The sequence below is a fragment of the Chlorocebus sabaeus genome, chromosome 2 (genome assembly GCF_047675955.1).
Source record: "Chlorocebus sabaeus isolate Y175 chromosome 2, mChlSab1.0.hap1, whole genome shotgun sequence".
NCBI lineage: Eukaryota > Metazoa > Chordata > Mammalia > Primates > Cercopithecidae > Chlorocebus > Chlorocebus sabaeus.
In genome coordinates this window covers 91,087,476-91,104,330 of record NC_132905.1, presented here as the reverse complement: position 1 = coordinate 91,104,330, position 16,855 = coordinate 91,087,476, and the positions used below count along the sequence as shown (strand labels likewise).

Here is a 16,855-nt window from a genome sequence, read left to right as displayed (position 1 = left end):
ATGTTTTCTTTTATTTGGATCAGAATTTTGAAGAGCTTGTTCTCCAATAACAACTAGGTCAGCCTTGGCTGTCTAGAAGCTATCTTGAAGTTTTGGGGGGGTTTTGTTTGTTTGAGACAGAGTTTTGCTCTTCTTGCCCAGGCTGGGGTGCAGTGGCACAATCTCAGCTCACTGCAACCTCTGCCTCCCTGGTTCAAGCAGTTCTCCTGCCTCAGCCTCCCAAGTAGCTGGGATTACAGGCACCCACCACCATGCCCAGCTAATTTTTTATATGTTTAGTAGAGATGGGGTCTCATCATGTTGGTGAGGCCGGTCTTGAACTCCTGACCTCAGGTGGTCCACCTGCCTCAGCCTCCTAAAGTGCTGGAATTACAGGCGTGAGCCACCTCGCCCAGCCAAAAGGAAATTGAAGCTTTATATGTTATTTTTACTCTACCTAATGTTATCTTCTTGTCATATTTTAAATGTTTTGTTGTTGACTATATGAGACAAAAACTAAAAGGACCATTGTGATGGCTTGTCTCAGGTGACATGCTTGGTGAAGTTCAGGTCGTGCTGAAAGTACTTTGGGTGACTTAAATAACTGACAAACGAAACAACTATTAGGATGAGCTTTGCGGTCTTCTCCTGTGTGTTGAAAAATAATTGTGCTTATTTTTATGGTCACTTTTTAAGAACTGGCAGAAGAGTGTGAAAAAGGAGAAAGGGTAATGGTTTTGGCATTTCATTTAAACAAAGGAACAGGAGACATTTGTTTCTTTAGGATTCAACAAGTAAAAGAGGGAAGTGCATAATGTTGGGCCAGGATGCTTTTCTTCCTTTTTTTTTTTTAATTATACTTCAAGTTCTAGGGTACATGTGCACAACGTGTAGGTTTGTTACATATGTATACATGTGCCATGTTAGTGTGCTGCACCCATCAAAAGGTTTCTCTTTTGAAGTGAGGAAATGTTTTAAAATTGACTGTGGTGATTGCATGTATCAGTGAAAATACTAAAAACTATTGAATTGTATCCTTTAAATGGGTGAATTATAAAGTATGTGAATTCTATCTCAATACAGCTATTAAAAAAAAAAAATGAATGAATGAAAACTGGTAACAACAATCAAAAAGCTACTTAAGTCACCCATATAAGGGTCATCCCAAACATATCCCGAAACTGACCTAAAATCTGAGAAAATTGGTCTCTTGATAAAGCCATTCCCCCTCATATTGCCTAATTAGCCTCCTAATGCTGAGTGATTTGTATTCATTGTATCGCATCTTATACAATCAATAAACAATACTCCTTTTTTTGAGACAGGGTCTCGTTCTGTCGCCCAGGCTGGAGTGCAGTGGCACGATATCAGCTCACCACAGCCTTCGTCTCCCAAGCTCAAACGATCCTCCCTCAGCCTCCCAAGTTGCTAGGACTATAGGCAAACACCACCACGCCTGGCTAATTTTTGTATTTTTTGTAGAGATCAGGTTTTGCTATTTTGCCCAGGCTGGTCTTGAACTCCTGAACTCAAGTGATTCACCTGCCTTGGCCTCCGAAAGTAGTAGGATTACAGGCATGAGACACTGCGCCCAGCCTGCAATAAGTAATACTTTTAAAACGTTAAGTTATCCCAAAATATAGAATCCAAAATAATTTCTTTCCATTTTAAACCTAAGCAAGTAGGTGATTGGTTGTTCTATGTCTGTTTGTAGTGAATATTTGCCATGTGACAAATGACAAGTTTTTCACGAGTCATGCCCCGAGTAGTTTTAGTACATGTCAATGGTTTATAAAAACGTGAAAAGTAGGGCCAAATTCAGGAAGCACATCTGAAGCTTGGAGAATATAAGTTCTTCTCTACCACCAGCAAATAAGAATGTCAAAAGCTGTAGCAACTTTTAAAGCAAGCAAAACCAGAAAGTAAGGAGCATATGGTAATTTCTCCAGTACTAAAAGCCAGCATTGCAGCTGCTCTATGTGCAGCCTTGAAGTATGGTAGAAGAGAAATAAAATAGGCCGGGTGCAGTGGTTCATGTTTGTAATCCCAGAACTTTAGGAGGCAGAGGCAGAAAGATTGTTTGAAGCCAGGAGTTCAGTACTAGCCTGGGCAACATAGCAAGACATCCTGTTTATTAAAAAATAAAATTTAAAAATTAGCTGGGCGTGGTGGTGCGTGCCTGTAGTTCCAGCTACTTGGGAGGCTGAGGCAGGAGGATTGCATGAGCCTAGGAGCTCTAGGCTGCAGTGAGCTATGATCACACCAGTGTACTACAGCCTGGGCAACAGAGCAAGCCCTGTGAGACGGGAAAGGAAGGGAAGGGGAGGAAAGGGGAGGGGAGGGGAAGGCAGAGGGAGGAAGTCTTTGTTTGTTATTTAAATACAAAGCTATAATGGACATTATTCAAGAAGCTGTTTCTTCTGTATACTAACAAATGCCCCAGAGACATGGAATAGAACAAGCAGCTACAGAAGGAATCAAAATTTAAAGAGAATTTAAAAGAAAACAAGATAGAGCCCTCTCTGCAGCCTATCCCATTAGGGTGTAAAAGCCTCTGAGGTTGGAATTCTGACTAATGCTTCAACTTCCACAGATAGGCGGCAAGCCAAAGGGATCCTCGTGTTCACAAAAAGTCTTCCTGAAACCCAAGTGGACACCCAGTTCAGAGACCATGAAGTGAAACAGATGGAGAAACTCCCTGGAAAGTTTCACTGGGGACAAACACTGGATTATTCAGATTAGCCTGGGCCATGAAAATATTCTACTAGAAGCATTGCGAGCTGAATCCAGGTGCCCTGGCTTCAAATCCTGTCAGAGGTGGATTCTGACACGAGGTAGATTATGAGCCCACAGCCACCAGGAAGAACCAGTCACAGGCAAGAGCTTTTAGCCCTGCCCAGAAGGAAAGGACCACCAAGTTCCCAAAAGTAGCAGACAAGTGTCCTCCAGGAACTGAGAGAGACAGCCTGGTACTGTGTGCTAATAATTACACCGGGCTTTTTTGTTTTTTAAAGAAAAATAAGTTGTAAAATTCCAGCACTTTGGGAGGCCGAGGCAGGTGGATCCCTTGAGCCCAGGAGTTTGAGACCAGCCTGGACAACATAGTGAAACCCTGACTCTTTAAAAAAAATAAAATAAAATAATAAAAATAATAATAATAATAATAATACAAAAATCAGCCAGGCATGGTAGCATGTGCCTCTTGTCCCAGCTACTTGGGAGGCTGATGTGGGAGGATCACTTGAACTCAGGAGGTTGAGGCTGCAGTGAGCCAAGAATGCACCACTGCACTCCAGCCTGGGTGACAGACCTTGTCTAAAAAAAAAGAAAAGAAAAGAAGACAAAAGAAAAAGAAGGAAAAAAGATAAATTGATTTCCAGACCTTAGGGGGAAATTGAACACACCTAAGGTTTTTCATTGTATCAAAGCGAAGGCAGGGCTATGAGCCTTGTTAATCCACACTCCACTAAAGGGAGCTGGCAGGAGTACCAGGAAGTTCATGTGGGGCTCACTTCCCAAGGCCCGAACCCCACAGAGGTGATGGCTTCCGAATTGATGTTGGTGAGACATCACACTCCACTAACTTCGTGACTGATACTCAGTTGTCCTGCCTGTGACAGTGTTTGCTTGGGTCAGTTCTGATGAAGAATGAATGTGTATTTACATTTAGGAAATTTCTCCATTTAGGTGTGTTTACACTTACGTCACTTCAAGTGGCTTTCTAGATTTTGGCAAAAATAAAATGATGTATACTAAAGCTAACCATACACATACCCTAGCAGCCAACATCCACTCCCAGATATATTCTCAACAGAAACGTCCACAGATATGCACAAAAAAACAAACAAACCCTAAAGTGTTCATAGCAGCATTATTCATAACAGCCAAAAAACCTGGAAGCAATACAAATGTACATCAATAATAGAATGAATAAATAAACAGTTGATATATTCCTACAAGAGACTATGGTTGATTTATGTACAGTGTAAAATAAACCAGACAAAAATGAGTGCATAGAGTATGGTTGATTCCATTTATATAAAGTTCAGAACTGGGCAACAAATGTATGGTGTGAAGAGTCAGAATCGTGGTTATCTTTGAGGAAGAGAGTAAGTGTCGTAGCTGGGAGGGGCTTGGAGGGGCTTCCAGGGTGATGGTGATCTATTTCTCACGCTTGTTGGTGTTATAGAAGGGATGTTACCTTTGAAAATTCATTGAGCACTTACGATATGCTTGCTTTTCTGTATTTGTTGTATGTTGATAAAAACTGCATTTTAAAATAAAAAAATTTAATGTTTTTTAATCATCTATATGGTAACTGTAACTGTTGCTAGGGACCAGTATATTATTGTAGAAAATTATGGAAAATGATGAATTTCCAGGTGTACTGTTGATACATCTGGAGAGAGCCCACTTGATGACAGTGGTGACTATCATGGTTTGGTATTGTTGACGTCTGAAGCCCTCAGTCTTACACCTAACTTACATTTGGCTATTGGTCTTACCATGTTGTTTAACAACCTAATCTTGGAGTTTCAAGTAATTCCAGATACTCACTTTGAATGCAGGACAGGAAGGTCTAGCCTACTGATGACCTGGATCTAGACAATAGGTCCTCCCTTCGTGTGTTACTTTGGAATTGAACCCATTATTCTAAAAGTACACCTGGGACCTCTTTACCTCTAAGTGATTGATGACTCGGAGGTCACTGCACATCTTCAGAAGACAGGGCTTTAATGAATAAACCAAGGAGAGTAAAAAACTAAGAGGTCTCAGGGAAGAAACTGAAAGATTTCTTTAGAATGTTTTCCTTTGGGTTACTTCTCAAAAATTTAAACTTTGTCATGCTCTCCACCCCCCAAAAAATGTATTGTTCCTGTAGTGACTGAGTAGCTAAATAAAAGATACAAATATTGTCTAAATATAAGAGTCTATGCTTTAAAAAAAACAACTTATTGGGATGTAATTTCTATACTATATATTCACCCATTGGCACTGTACATTTCAAAGATTTTAGTGCATTTCTAGAATTATGTAACTAATACCATAATCCGGTTTTAGAATATTTCTATCACCCCAAAAAGTTTTCTTGTGCTGATTTACAGTTAATCCTTGCTCCCACTCCCAGCACTAAACAACAACTGTTTTGTTTTCTGTCACTAGAAATTTGCCTTTCTGTGGATGTTTTATATAAATGGACTCATACAGACAGGCGCAGTGGCTCACGCCTGTAATCCCAGCACTTTGAGAGGCCAAGGTGGGTGAATCACGAGGTCAGGAGTTCAAGACCAGCCTGGCCAACATGGTGAAACCCCATCTCTACTAAAAATACAAAAATTAGCCAGGCATGGTGGCGGGTTCCTGTAATCCCAGCTACTTGGGAGGCTGAGGCACGAAAATCGCTGGAACCCAGGAGGTGGAAGTTGCAGTTAGCTGAGATCATGCCACTGCACTCCACCCTGGATGACAGTGAGCTTCCGTCTCAAAAAAAAAAAAAAATTTAAAAAAAAATGGACTCATACAATGCAGTCTGTTATGTCTGGTTTCTCCCACTTAGCACACTGCTTCCAAGGTCCACTCGTGTTCCCACATGTATCAATACTTCATCTCTTCTGATTACTGAATGACATCCCATTGTATGGATATACCACATTTTATTTATCCATTCACCAGTTAATGTACATTTGGATTATTTCCAGTGTTAGATTATTATGAAAAGAGCTACTACGAACAAACATACATGTCTTTGTGTGGACTAATGTTTTTGTTTGTCTTGGGTAGATCCCTAGGAGTGGAATTGCTAGGTTCTATGGCACAAAAAAAAACCAAACCCTAATGTGTTCATAGCAGCATTATTCATAACAGCCAAAAACCCTGGAAGCAATACAAATGTACATCAGTAATAGAATGAATAAATAAACAGTTGATATATTCCTACAGAGACTATGGTTGATTTATGTGAAACTTTTTTTTTTTTCTTTTTTTCAGACAAGGCCATACTTTATCACTCAGGCTGGAGTGCAGGGTTGCTATCATGGCTTACTCCAGTCTTGACCTCCCGGACTCAAGTGAACATCCTACCTGGGACTACAGGACTCACCACCATGCCTGGCTAATTTAAAACAATTTTTTTTGGCCAGGCGCAGTGGCACATGCCTGTAATCCCAGCACTTTGGGAGCCGAGGTGGGTGGATCACGAGGTCAAGAGATAGAGACCATCCTGGCCAACATGGTGAAATCCTGTCTCTACTAAAAATACAAAGATTAGTTGGGCATGGTGACACACACCTGTAATCCCAGCTACTCAGGAGCCTGAGGCAGGAGAATCGCTTGAACCCGGAAGGCAGGGGTTGCAGAGAGCCAAGATCATGCCATGGCACTCCAGCCTGGTGACAGAGCAAGACTTCGTCTCAAAAAAAAAAAAAAAAAAAAAAAATTTGTAGAGATGGGGTCTTCATATGTTTCCCAGGTTGGTCTGAACTCCTGGACTCAAGCAAACCTCCTGCTTCAGCCTCCCAAAGTGCTAGGATTACAGGTGCGAGCCACTGTGCCCAGCCAGTTTTAACTTTTTACTGAAACTGCTAGATTGTTCTCCAAAATGGTTGTACTGTTTATACATTTCCACCAATAATATATATGAGGATTCTAGTTTCTCTCCACATCCCTGCCAACACTTCTTATTTAAAATCGTGATCCAGGTTGGGCATGATGGCTTATACCTGTAATCCTAGCACTTTTGGAGGCCGAAGCAGGCGGATCACTTGAGGTCAGAAGTTTGAGACCAGCCTGACTAACATGGCGAAACCCCGTCTCTACTAAAAAAATACACACACAAAAAAAGAATTAGCTGGGTGTGGTAGTGCATTTCTGCAGTCCCAGCTACTCAGGAGGCTGAGGCAGGAGAATTGCTTGAACCCAGGAGGCGGAGGTTGCAATGGGCCGATATCATGCCAGTGCACTCCAGCCTGGGTGACAGAGCAAGACCCAGTCTCAAAAAAATAAAATAAAGTAAAATAAAATAAAATAAAATTTTAAAAATAGTGATCCAGCATTCTCACTTCTGGGTATTTACCCAAAAGATTTGAAATCAGTATGTCAAAGAGATGTCTGCACTCCCATTTTCACTGCAGCACTATTTACACTAGCCAAATTATGGAATCAATCTAAGTATCCATCAATAGATGAACGAATAAAGAAAATGTAACATATCCACAATGGAATTTTAGCCTTAAAAAAGGAAAGAAATTCTTTCATTAACAACAACATGGATGACATCAGAAGACATGGGCAGGACGCAGTGGCTCACGCCTGTAATCCCCAGCACTTTGGGAGGCAGAGGCAGGTGGATCACCTGAGGTCAGGAGTTCGAGACCAGCCTGACCAACATGGTGAAACTCTATCGCTACTAAAAATACAAAAAAATTAGCTGTGGTGGCGGGTGCCTATAATCCCAGCTACTTAGTAGGCTGAGGTAGGATAATCGCTTGAACCTGGGAGGCAGAGGTTACAGTGAGCCGAGATCATGCCATTGCACTCTAGCCTGGGGAACAAGTCTCAAAAAGAAAAAAAAAAAAAGAGAGAGATCAGAAGACATGATGTTAGGTGTAATAAGCCACACACAGAAAGACAAATACCACATGATCTCACTTACATATGTGTGACAGTTGATACTGTGTCAACTTGATTGGATTGAAGGATGCAAAGTACTGATCATGGGTATGTCTGTGAGGGTGTTGCCAAAGGAGATTCACATCTGAGTCAGTGGGCTGGGAAAGGCAGACTCACCCTCAATCTGGGTGGGCACAATCTAATCGGCTGCCAGTGTGGCTAGAATATAAAGCAGGCAGAAAAATGTGAATAGACTAGACTGGCCCAGCTTCCCAGCCTACATCTTTCTCTCATGCTGGATGCTTCCTGCCCTTGAACTTTGGACTCCAAATTCTTCAGTTTTGGAACTCCGACTGGCTCTTCTTGCTCCTCAGCTTGCAGAAGGCCTGTTGTGGGACCTTATGATCATGTGAGTTAATACTTAAATTCCCATATATATATATACACGCACACACACACACATCACATATATATTACATATATCCCATATGTTATATATATCCCATATATATTATATCCTATAATATATATCCCATATGTATTATATGTATCTTATTTTTTTGTGTGTTATACACATATTTATTTATATATAAATATATATGGCATTAAAAACTCCCATATATATATTGTATATATATCCTATTGGTTCTGTCCCTCTAGAGAACCTTGACTAATGCAATGTGGAAACTAAAACAATAGCCCTCATAGAAGCATAGAGTAGGACGATGATTACCAGAGGCTGGGGGCTGAAGGGAATGGGTAAATGATGATCAGAGGCTACGACAAACCGTCTGTTAGGCAGGAGAAATAAGGGGTTTTTTGCAATCTATTACACAGCATAGTAAGTTTAGTTAATATTAGTGTATGGTACATTTCAAAATTGCTAAGAGAGTAAAATTTCAAATGCTCTCTCCACAAAAAAAAATTTGAGGTGAAGTTAATTCACTTGATTTAATTATCCCAAGTTGTACTCGTAAATCATAACATCACTTTGTATCCCATAAATACAACTATAGTTCGTCAATTTACAATAATAATTTTTTAATAAATAAATAAAATTGTATCCATTCTAACAGGGATGTAGCAGTATCTCACTGTGTTTTAATTGGCATTTCTGTAATGGCATCGAACATCTTTTTGAAATATTTGAAACTATAAAATAAAATCTGTTTGTAAGGATTACTAAGTAATGATGCAATAGAATATTAAAATAGTACTGTATTTTTTATTTGCCCAGCAACTGCCTTCTAAGGCAGTCAGAACTGTTTGTATCTTTTTATTATCCATCATTTTCATGATCATCATCACAAAGTACCTATTTATGCATTGGCCTTTCACCAGTAGTTCTGCAAAAATGAGTCATGCAGACATGATTCATGCCCTGCAGGAAAGTAGCAAATTCTTCCTCTGGTGGTTTCTGTATAGGACAGTTTTTCTTTTCTTTGCTATATTACCCTCTAATAAACAGGTGACAAAAATAAACTGCTCATGCCAGGCACGGTGGCTCACGCCTGTAATCCCAGGTCTGTGGGAGATTGAGGCAGGAGGATCACTTGAGCCGAGGAATTTTGAGACCAGCCTGAGTAACATAGCAAGACTCTGTCCCTACAAAAAATAAAACAATGAGCAGGGCATGATGGTTGCACCTGTAGTCCCAGATACTCAGGAGGCTGAAGCAGGAGAATCACTTGAGTCTAGGAGTCCGAGACTACAGTGAGCTGTGATTGCTCCACTGAACTCCAGCCTGGGCGATGGAGCAAGACCCTGTCTCTGAAAACTAAATGAATAAACTGCTCAAGCAAACACACATAAAACCTCTTTCAGTTCAGTTGATTGTTCAGGATCCAAAATAAAATAATAGAAAAAAAAAAATCTTAGTAAAATCTGTAATTGGCATGGTAGGGATGTACAATAGAAGCAGATGAGAGTAGCGACAGGTGGCCCGTGGTCAGTGTAAGTAATTCCTGGTGAAGGATGCTACCTCACAGGAAGGGAGGTCAGGGAGGGACCATGCTCGCTGCTGAGAAGAAGCATTTGTAGGATGTGGGTTCTGTTCTCCAATTTGATGCTTTCTGTAATTAGATTTTCTCTTTATGTAAGGAGATGAGATGAGTTGAAGCCTTGGTAAGTTCATGGATCCTTCAGAAGAGAATTATTAGACTTCTCCAGGATCTTCTTAAGAGATTGAATTCCTAAGCCAGGCATGGTGGCTCACGCCTTTAATCCTAACACTTTGGGAGGCCGAGGTGGGTAGATCACCTGAGGTCGGGAGTTTGAGACTAGCTTGGCTAACATGGTGAAACCCCGTCTCTACTAAAGATACAAAAATCAGCCAGGCATGATGGTGTGTGCTGTAGTCTTAGCTACTTGGGAAGCTGAGGCAGGAGAATTGCTTTAGCTCAGGGAGTGTGGAGGTTGCACTGAGCAGAGATTGCGCCACTGCACTTTGGCCTGGGTAACAGAGTGAGACTGTGTCTCAAAAAATATTTAAAAAATAATAAAAATACAGAAATTAGCCAGGCGTGATGGTACATGCCTGTGATCCTAGCTGTTCGGGAGGCTGAGGCAGGAGAATTGCTTGAACCCGGGAGACAGAGGTTGCAGTGAGCCCAGATCATGCCACTGCACTCCAGCCTGGGTGACAGCACAATACTCTGTCTTAAAAAAAAAGAAGGGGGATTGAATTCCCAGGTCCCCTCTCACGTTTCCAAGTCACATCCCATTCCCAAATGAAGTAAGCTCCTAAATCTTGTTACAAAATCCCAATTTAGGAAGAAGGAAGAGCCCACTGACTATGGTCACTTTCTGGACACAACAGCACCCCTAAACTCTGGTTCATTAGTAAAGATCGCACAGAAAATAACAGCCTTTTTGGTAACTTTGTTCTTTTCCTCTAAAACTTCGTGGTCCATGCCCTCCACTCTTCAGTTTTTAAATTATTTTCAGGTGGAGGACACCAAATATATGAGAGGCAGACATAAAAACTATCTTCTTGCTACTTCTCTTAGAAATATACCCAATGGCCAGGTGTGGTGGCTCATGCCTGTAATCCCAGCACTTTGGGAGGCTGAGGCAGGTGGATCACTTGAGCTCAGGAGTTCAAGACCAGCCTGGGCAACATGGCCAAAACCTATCTCTACAAAAAATGCAAAAATTAGCCAGACGTGGTGGCATATAACTTTAGTCCCAGCTACTTGGGAGGCTGAGGCAGGAGGATCACTTGAGCCCGGGAGGTGGAGGCTGCAGTGAGTGGTGATTATACCACTGCACTCCAGCCTGGGTGACACAGTGAGACCCTGTCTCAGAAAGGAAAAAAAAAAGAAAAGAAATGCATTCAGTATGAGTCTGTATGTCCACCAATAGCCATCGACAGGCATGGTCAAGGCAGTGTTATTTCTGATAAACACAAACCGGAAAGTAACCAATTGTCAATAGGACAGTGAATACATTGACATAACAGAGTTCTCCTCGTAATGAGAATGAGCTGCCTACAGCTTCACATCACAGTTGGGCTGATTCTCCCAAGCATAATGTTAAGGATGGAAGCCAGACACAAAAGAGCACATACCATTTGGTCTCTTTGATGTCGAGTTCAAAACTAGACAAATCGTATCTATGGTTTTAGAGGGGTGGAGACTGGAAGAGAGTGCCAGGGGTTATCCTAGGGGACCAGTTCTGCTCTGTTTTTGATCTGAGTACTGCTTACATGAGCAGATTAACTTTGAAAATTAAGTTTATGATTTATGTAGTTTCTATACGTGTATTCTTCTTTAATAGAAAATTTACACTGGGCCAGTCCCTGTGGCTTATGCCTGTAATCCCAGCACTTTGGGAGGCTAAGGAAGGTAACAGCTTGAGCTAGGGAGGTCAAGGCCACAGGGAGCTGTGATTGCACCACTGCATCTAGCTGAGGTGACAGAGTGTGACCCTGTCTGATATGGTTTGGCTATGTCCCCACCCAAATCTCATCTTGAATTGTAGTTCCCATAATCTCCACATGTCATGGGAGGGACCGGTGGGAGGTAATTGAATCATGAGGGTGGGTACCCTCATGCTGTTCTCGTGATAGTGAGTTCTCACAAGATCTGATGGTTTTTGTTTTGTTTTGTTTTGTTTTGAGACAGAGTTTTGCTCTTGTTGCCCAGGCTGGACTGCAATGGCACGATCTCGGCTCACCACAACCTCCGCCTCCCAAGTTCAAGCGATTCTCTTGTCTCAGCCTCCCGAGTAGCTGGGATTACAGGCATGCACCACTATGCCCGGCTAATTTTCTATTTTTAGTAGAGACGGTTTCTCCATGTTGGTCAGGCTGGTCTCGAACTCCTGACCTCAGGTGATCTGCCCACCTCAGCCTCCCAAAGTGCTGGGATTACAGGTGTGAGCCACCGTGCCCGGCCATCTGATGGTTTTTTAATGGGTTTTTCCCCATTTGCTCGGCAATTCTCCTTGCTGCTGCCACGTGAAGAAGGATGTGTTTGCTTCCCCTTCCACCATGATTGTACGTTTCCTGAGGCCTCCCCAGCCATGCTGAACTGTGAGTCACTTAAACCTCTATCCTTTACAAATTACCCAGTCTCAGGTATGTCCTTATAGCAGCAGGAGAACGGACTAATGCTGAGATGCTGTCTCAAAAAATAAATAAAATAAAATAAATACAAAATATTTAAAAAATTAAAAGTTTACATTGAAGAAAGGATGGTTTTTATTTCCTTGATGTTAGTATTTGTAACAAAATTGCTAAGAATTTGCCTCTAAAAAATGTGCTCTTCAACATACTCTTCAAATAGACCTCTGGAATAGAAAGGGAAAGAATAATCTTATGTATAATTTCGGGGAGCAGTTTTATGCCTTACTTTAACATCGACCTGAAATAGTCTAAAACTCCTTTGTGTGATGCCCACCAGAATTTACTCCTAAGTCCTAAAATGAACACTTCTTGGGTGTATTGGCTTGTTGGTGGTACATATTTTACTTTTTTGCAGCCTTCCTTGATAACAAATATTCTATTCTCCCTGCATGAAGACAATGCTACTGAAAACGCATGTGCCCCATGCAGTGGAGCGTTCCCGCAGAGCATAATGAGTGGGATGCTTTTTGGGAGCACTGTCACTCTCTAGGCCAACAGCAGAAATTTGCAAAACAAGGATTTGCTTACTTCCTTATTCGGAACAAATTGTTCTCTGAGCCGAGGTAATTGGATTGTATCGAAGTCGAGGCTGTGCTGCTGACGGCATCAATGCTGTGCTCTAACCACAGTCGCCTGTGCACAGCCCAGGTGAGTGTGGAAAGGGACCATGGTTTGGTGGGGACGGGGGTGCAGTATTGAGACTTCTGGGCTTTTTTTTAATCTAATTTTTTTTAAGTTTTAAAAAATAATTTAGAAGCCGAATAAAAACACACACACACACACATTGTATGATTCCACTTTTATCAAATGTCTAGGAGAGGGAGATCCAGAGAGACAGAAAGTAGGTGAGTGACTGCCGGGGCCTGGGGCGTATGGGAGTGTCTGCTAATGGGTATGAGATTTCTTTCTAAGATGATGAAAATTATCTGAGATTAGTGGTGATGCTTGTACACTTCTGTGAATACACAAAAAGCTGCTGAACTATACAGTTTTTGGGTGTTTGTGGTTTTGTTTGTTTGTTTGTTTGTTTGGAAACAGTCTCACTCTGTCGCCCAGGATGGAGTGCAGTGGTGTGATCATAGCTCACTGCAACCTCAACCTCCCAGGCTCAAGTAAGCTTTCCACCTCAGCCACCCAAGTAGCAGGGACTACAGGCTCGCACCACCACACCCAGCTAATTTTTGTATTTCTTGTAGAGATGGGCTTTCACCATGTTACCCAGGCTGGTCTCAAGCTCCAAGTTTCAAGAGATCCTCCTACCTCTGGCTCCCGAAGTGCTGGGAGTACAGGCATGAACCACTGTGCCCAGCCTGAACTGTACACTTTAAAGGGGTTAATTTTGGCCAGGGGCGGTGGCTCATGCCTGTAATCCCAGCACTTTAGGAAGCCAAGATGGGTGGATCACCTGAGGTGGGGAGTTTGAGACCAACCTGACCAACATGGAGAAACCCTATCTCTACTAAAAATACAAAATTAGCCAGACGTGGTGGTGCATGCCTGTGATCTACTTGGGAGGCTGAGGCAGGAGAATCGCTTGAACCTGGGAGGCAGAGGTTGCTGTGAGCCGAAGTCACGCCATTGCATTCCTGACTGGGCAACGAGAGTGAAACTCCGTCTCAAAAAAAAAAAAGGTGAATTTTATGGTAGGTGAATTACATCACAATTTAAAATTTAACATTTTTCGGCCGGGCGCGGTGGCTCAAGCCTGTAATCCCAGCACTTTGGGAGGCCGAGACGGGCGGATCACGAGGTCAGGAGATCGAGACCATCCTGGCTAACACAGTGAAACCCTGTCTCTACTAAAAAATACAAAAAAAAATAGCCGGGCGAGGTGGCGGGCGCCTGTAGTCCCAGCTACTCGGGAGGCTGAGGCAGGAGAATGGTGAAAACCCAGGAGGCGGAGCTTGCAGTGAGCTGAGATCCGGCCACTGCATTCCAGCCTGGGCGACAGAGCAAGACTCCGTCTCAAAAAAAAAAAAAAATAAAAAAAAAAAAAAATAAAATAAAATTTAACATTTTTCTGGGTGAATGTGGTGGCTCACGCCTGCAATCCCAACACTTTGGGAAGCCAGAGCAAGAGGATCACTTGAGGCCAGGAGTTTGAGACCAGCTTGCACAACATAGTGAGGCCCCATCTACACACACACACACACACACACACACGTAGCAGGCATGGTGGCACATACCTGTGGTCCCAGCTATTCAGAAAGTTGAGGTGGGAGGATTGCTTGAGACCAGGAGTTCAAGTCTGCAGTGACCCGTGATCGCACCACTGGACTCCAGCCCGGACAACACATTAAGACCCTGTCTCTCTAAAACAAAACAAAACAAACAAAATTCTGCCCAAGAAACTGGATTGAAAATAATATAGATAATGCAAGCTCAAGCAAACCCCAAACAAATGTCAAGGCTAACATTTCTGTCTTTATTGCAAGCTCATCATCAGCCACATAACAAGCTAAAAGAGATCTGGCAAAAAGTTAGCAAAAATAATTAACATTATCAAGAAAAATAATTGAATTATTAACATCTTTTATCATTGGACCTCAAGCAAAGCATACATTGTTCCTTAGATACTATCAATTGTGTTTAAAAATCATGTGATCCTCAATACAAGATCATAACAAAATTTCACTCAGCTTAATGACAAATGTTTAACAGCGTGTTAAACAGCATGTTTCACAATTCTGTGTGTAATACAGAAGTTTAAAAAAAAATTAGAAAGCACTTTCTTCCTACCACAGCAAAACTGGTTAAAACAGCAAATAGGAAACACTATGGCAAGAAATTGAAATGCCTTCTTTTGTAAGAAAATCTACTGGGAGACTCAGAGAAAATGTGGCTGGAAATTTGAAGAAACCATTATTACATCAAATCACACAGCGTGGGAGGTTTGAGTACAGTCGGGTGAAAGTGCAGACATTTCTAGCATGTTCCAGCTTGTGGTATTTGCAAGATTCTGTTTCAATAATGAAACTCATTAGGAGCTACTTTTTGTGAGCCACTGAAAGAAAGATGTGTCAGAGGAGTCAGCCTCAATCATAAATTACTTTTTAAAACACAGATATTTTATAGAAAACCTAGCTAAGTATAACCATTTTTGGAGCGGCCATTTTGATTAGAATGCTAAAATGATTCCAGAGAAAACATATAGAGATGGCACCACATGTGAAATCCATTTACTGCTCCGTTATTAGGCAAGCTGTTGCAGGAAAGAAATGGAAGGAGATGGAGGAAGATGGAGACTGTGGAGAGCGGGAGAGGCTGGACTGTTCAACACCAACAGCCATTCCTCAGCTCCAGCCGATTGACTCCTTGCAGGATCACAGGCAAACACTGCCAGAGATCCAGATTTTTAAAGAGAAATCACCTGATTTTTAAAACCCAAGTGACAGGAACACAAAATTGGTCTTTCGAAGAGCAGTCTTCTCTCTCTCTCCCCATGCGTGTTTTGCTGTAGAATGATAGGCTAGTGGTGATCTTCTGACTTCTTCAGGAAGGTTATACAATGGGGTTCATTTTAAAACACTTTGGGAGGCCACAGAGGGAGGATCACTTGATGCCAGGAGTTCAAGACTAACCTGGGTAGCATAGAGAGACCCCCATCTCTGCAAAAATTTAAAAATTAGCTGGGCATGGTGGTGAATATCTGTGATCACAGCTACTCAGGAGGCGGAGGCGGGAGAATTGCTTGAGCTCAGGAATTTGAGGTTGCAGTGAGCTATGATTGTACCACTGCACTCCAGCCTGGGTGACACAGTGAGACCCCATCTTAAATAGATAGATAGGTAGGTAGATGATAGATAGATAGATAGATAGATAGATAGATAGATAGATAGATAGATAAATAGGCAGGCTGGGTACAGTGGCTCACACCCGTAATCCCAGCACTTTAGGAGGCTGAAGTCAGCAGATTGACCTAAATTCAGGAGATAGAGACCAGCCTGGGCAACATGACGAAACCCCATCTCTGTCAAAAATACAAAATAAAAATAAAAATTAGCTGGGCGTGGTGGCAGGTGCCTGTAGTCCCAGCCACTTGGGAAGCTGAGGCAGAAGAATCACTTGAACCTGTGAAGCAGAGGTTGCAGTGAGCTGAGATCACACCACACTGTACTCCAGCCTGGGCAACAGTGAGACCCTGTCTCAAAAAAAAAAAAAGGAAAGAGAAAGAATAAAAAAGGATAAATAAATAAACTTGGATTCATATCAAGGGAAGATTTATTCATCAAATTTCAGTAAAAACTTCTTCATAATTGGTGGATGTAACTGAAAAATATCATGATTTAGTAAGTGCATGCTGTATTTCTTTTATTTGAATCCATGCTTCTCTGTGAAATAGCTTAAATATTATATATATATACACACACAGTATACATACATTTATTTAGTATATATATTTATTTCATGAGAATAAAAGGATTTAAGAACTATTAATAATTAAAATGCTTATCAGGCAAGATAAAGAAATAAAGAGCAAACAAACGGAAAGCGAGGAAGTCAAACTATCTCTGTTTGCAGATGACATGATCCTATGTCTAGAAAACACTAAAGTCTCGGCCAAAAAGCTCCTTCAGCTGATAAACAACTTCAGCAAAGTCTCAGGATACAAAACCAATGTACAAAAATCACTACCTTTCC

General features: G+C 41.7%; 1 protein-coding gene across 5 annotated transcripts in view; it reads left to right on the top strand.

Annotated features, from left to right (window-relative positions):
- PIGP (phosphatidylinositol glycan anchor biosynthesis class P) overlaps positions 1-16,855 on the top strand; it is a 50,768-nt gene that overhangs the window by 23,651 nt on the left and 10,262 nt on the right. For 2 of the 5 annotated variants that reach the window (XR_012090796.1, XR_012090795.1), the window contains one exon: positions 11,712-12,121. The gene's annotated coding sequence lies outside the window, so the exon portion shown is untranslated. Of the gene's footprint in view, positions 1-2,572; positions 3,112-11,711; positions 12,122-12,569; positions 12,676-16,855 lie in introns of those variants that run through there. The other 3 variants (XR_012090798.1, XR_012090801.1, XR_012090799.1) reach the window with 3 other exon arrangements.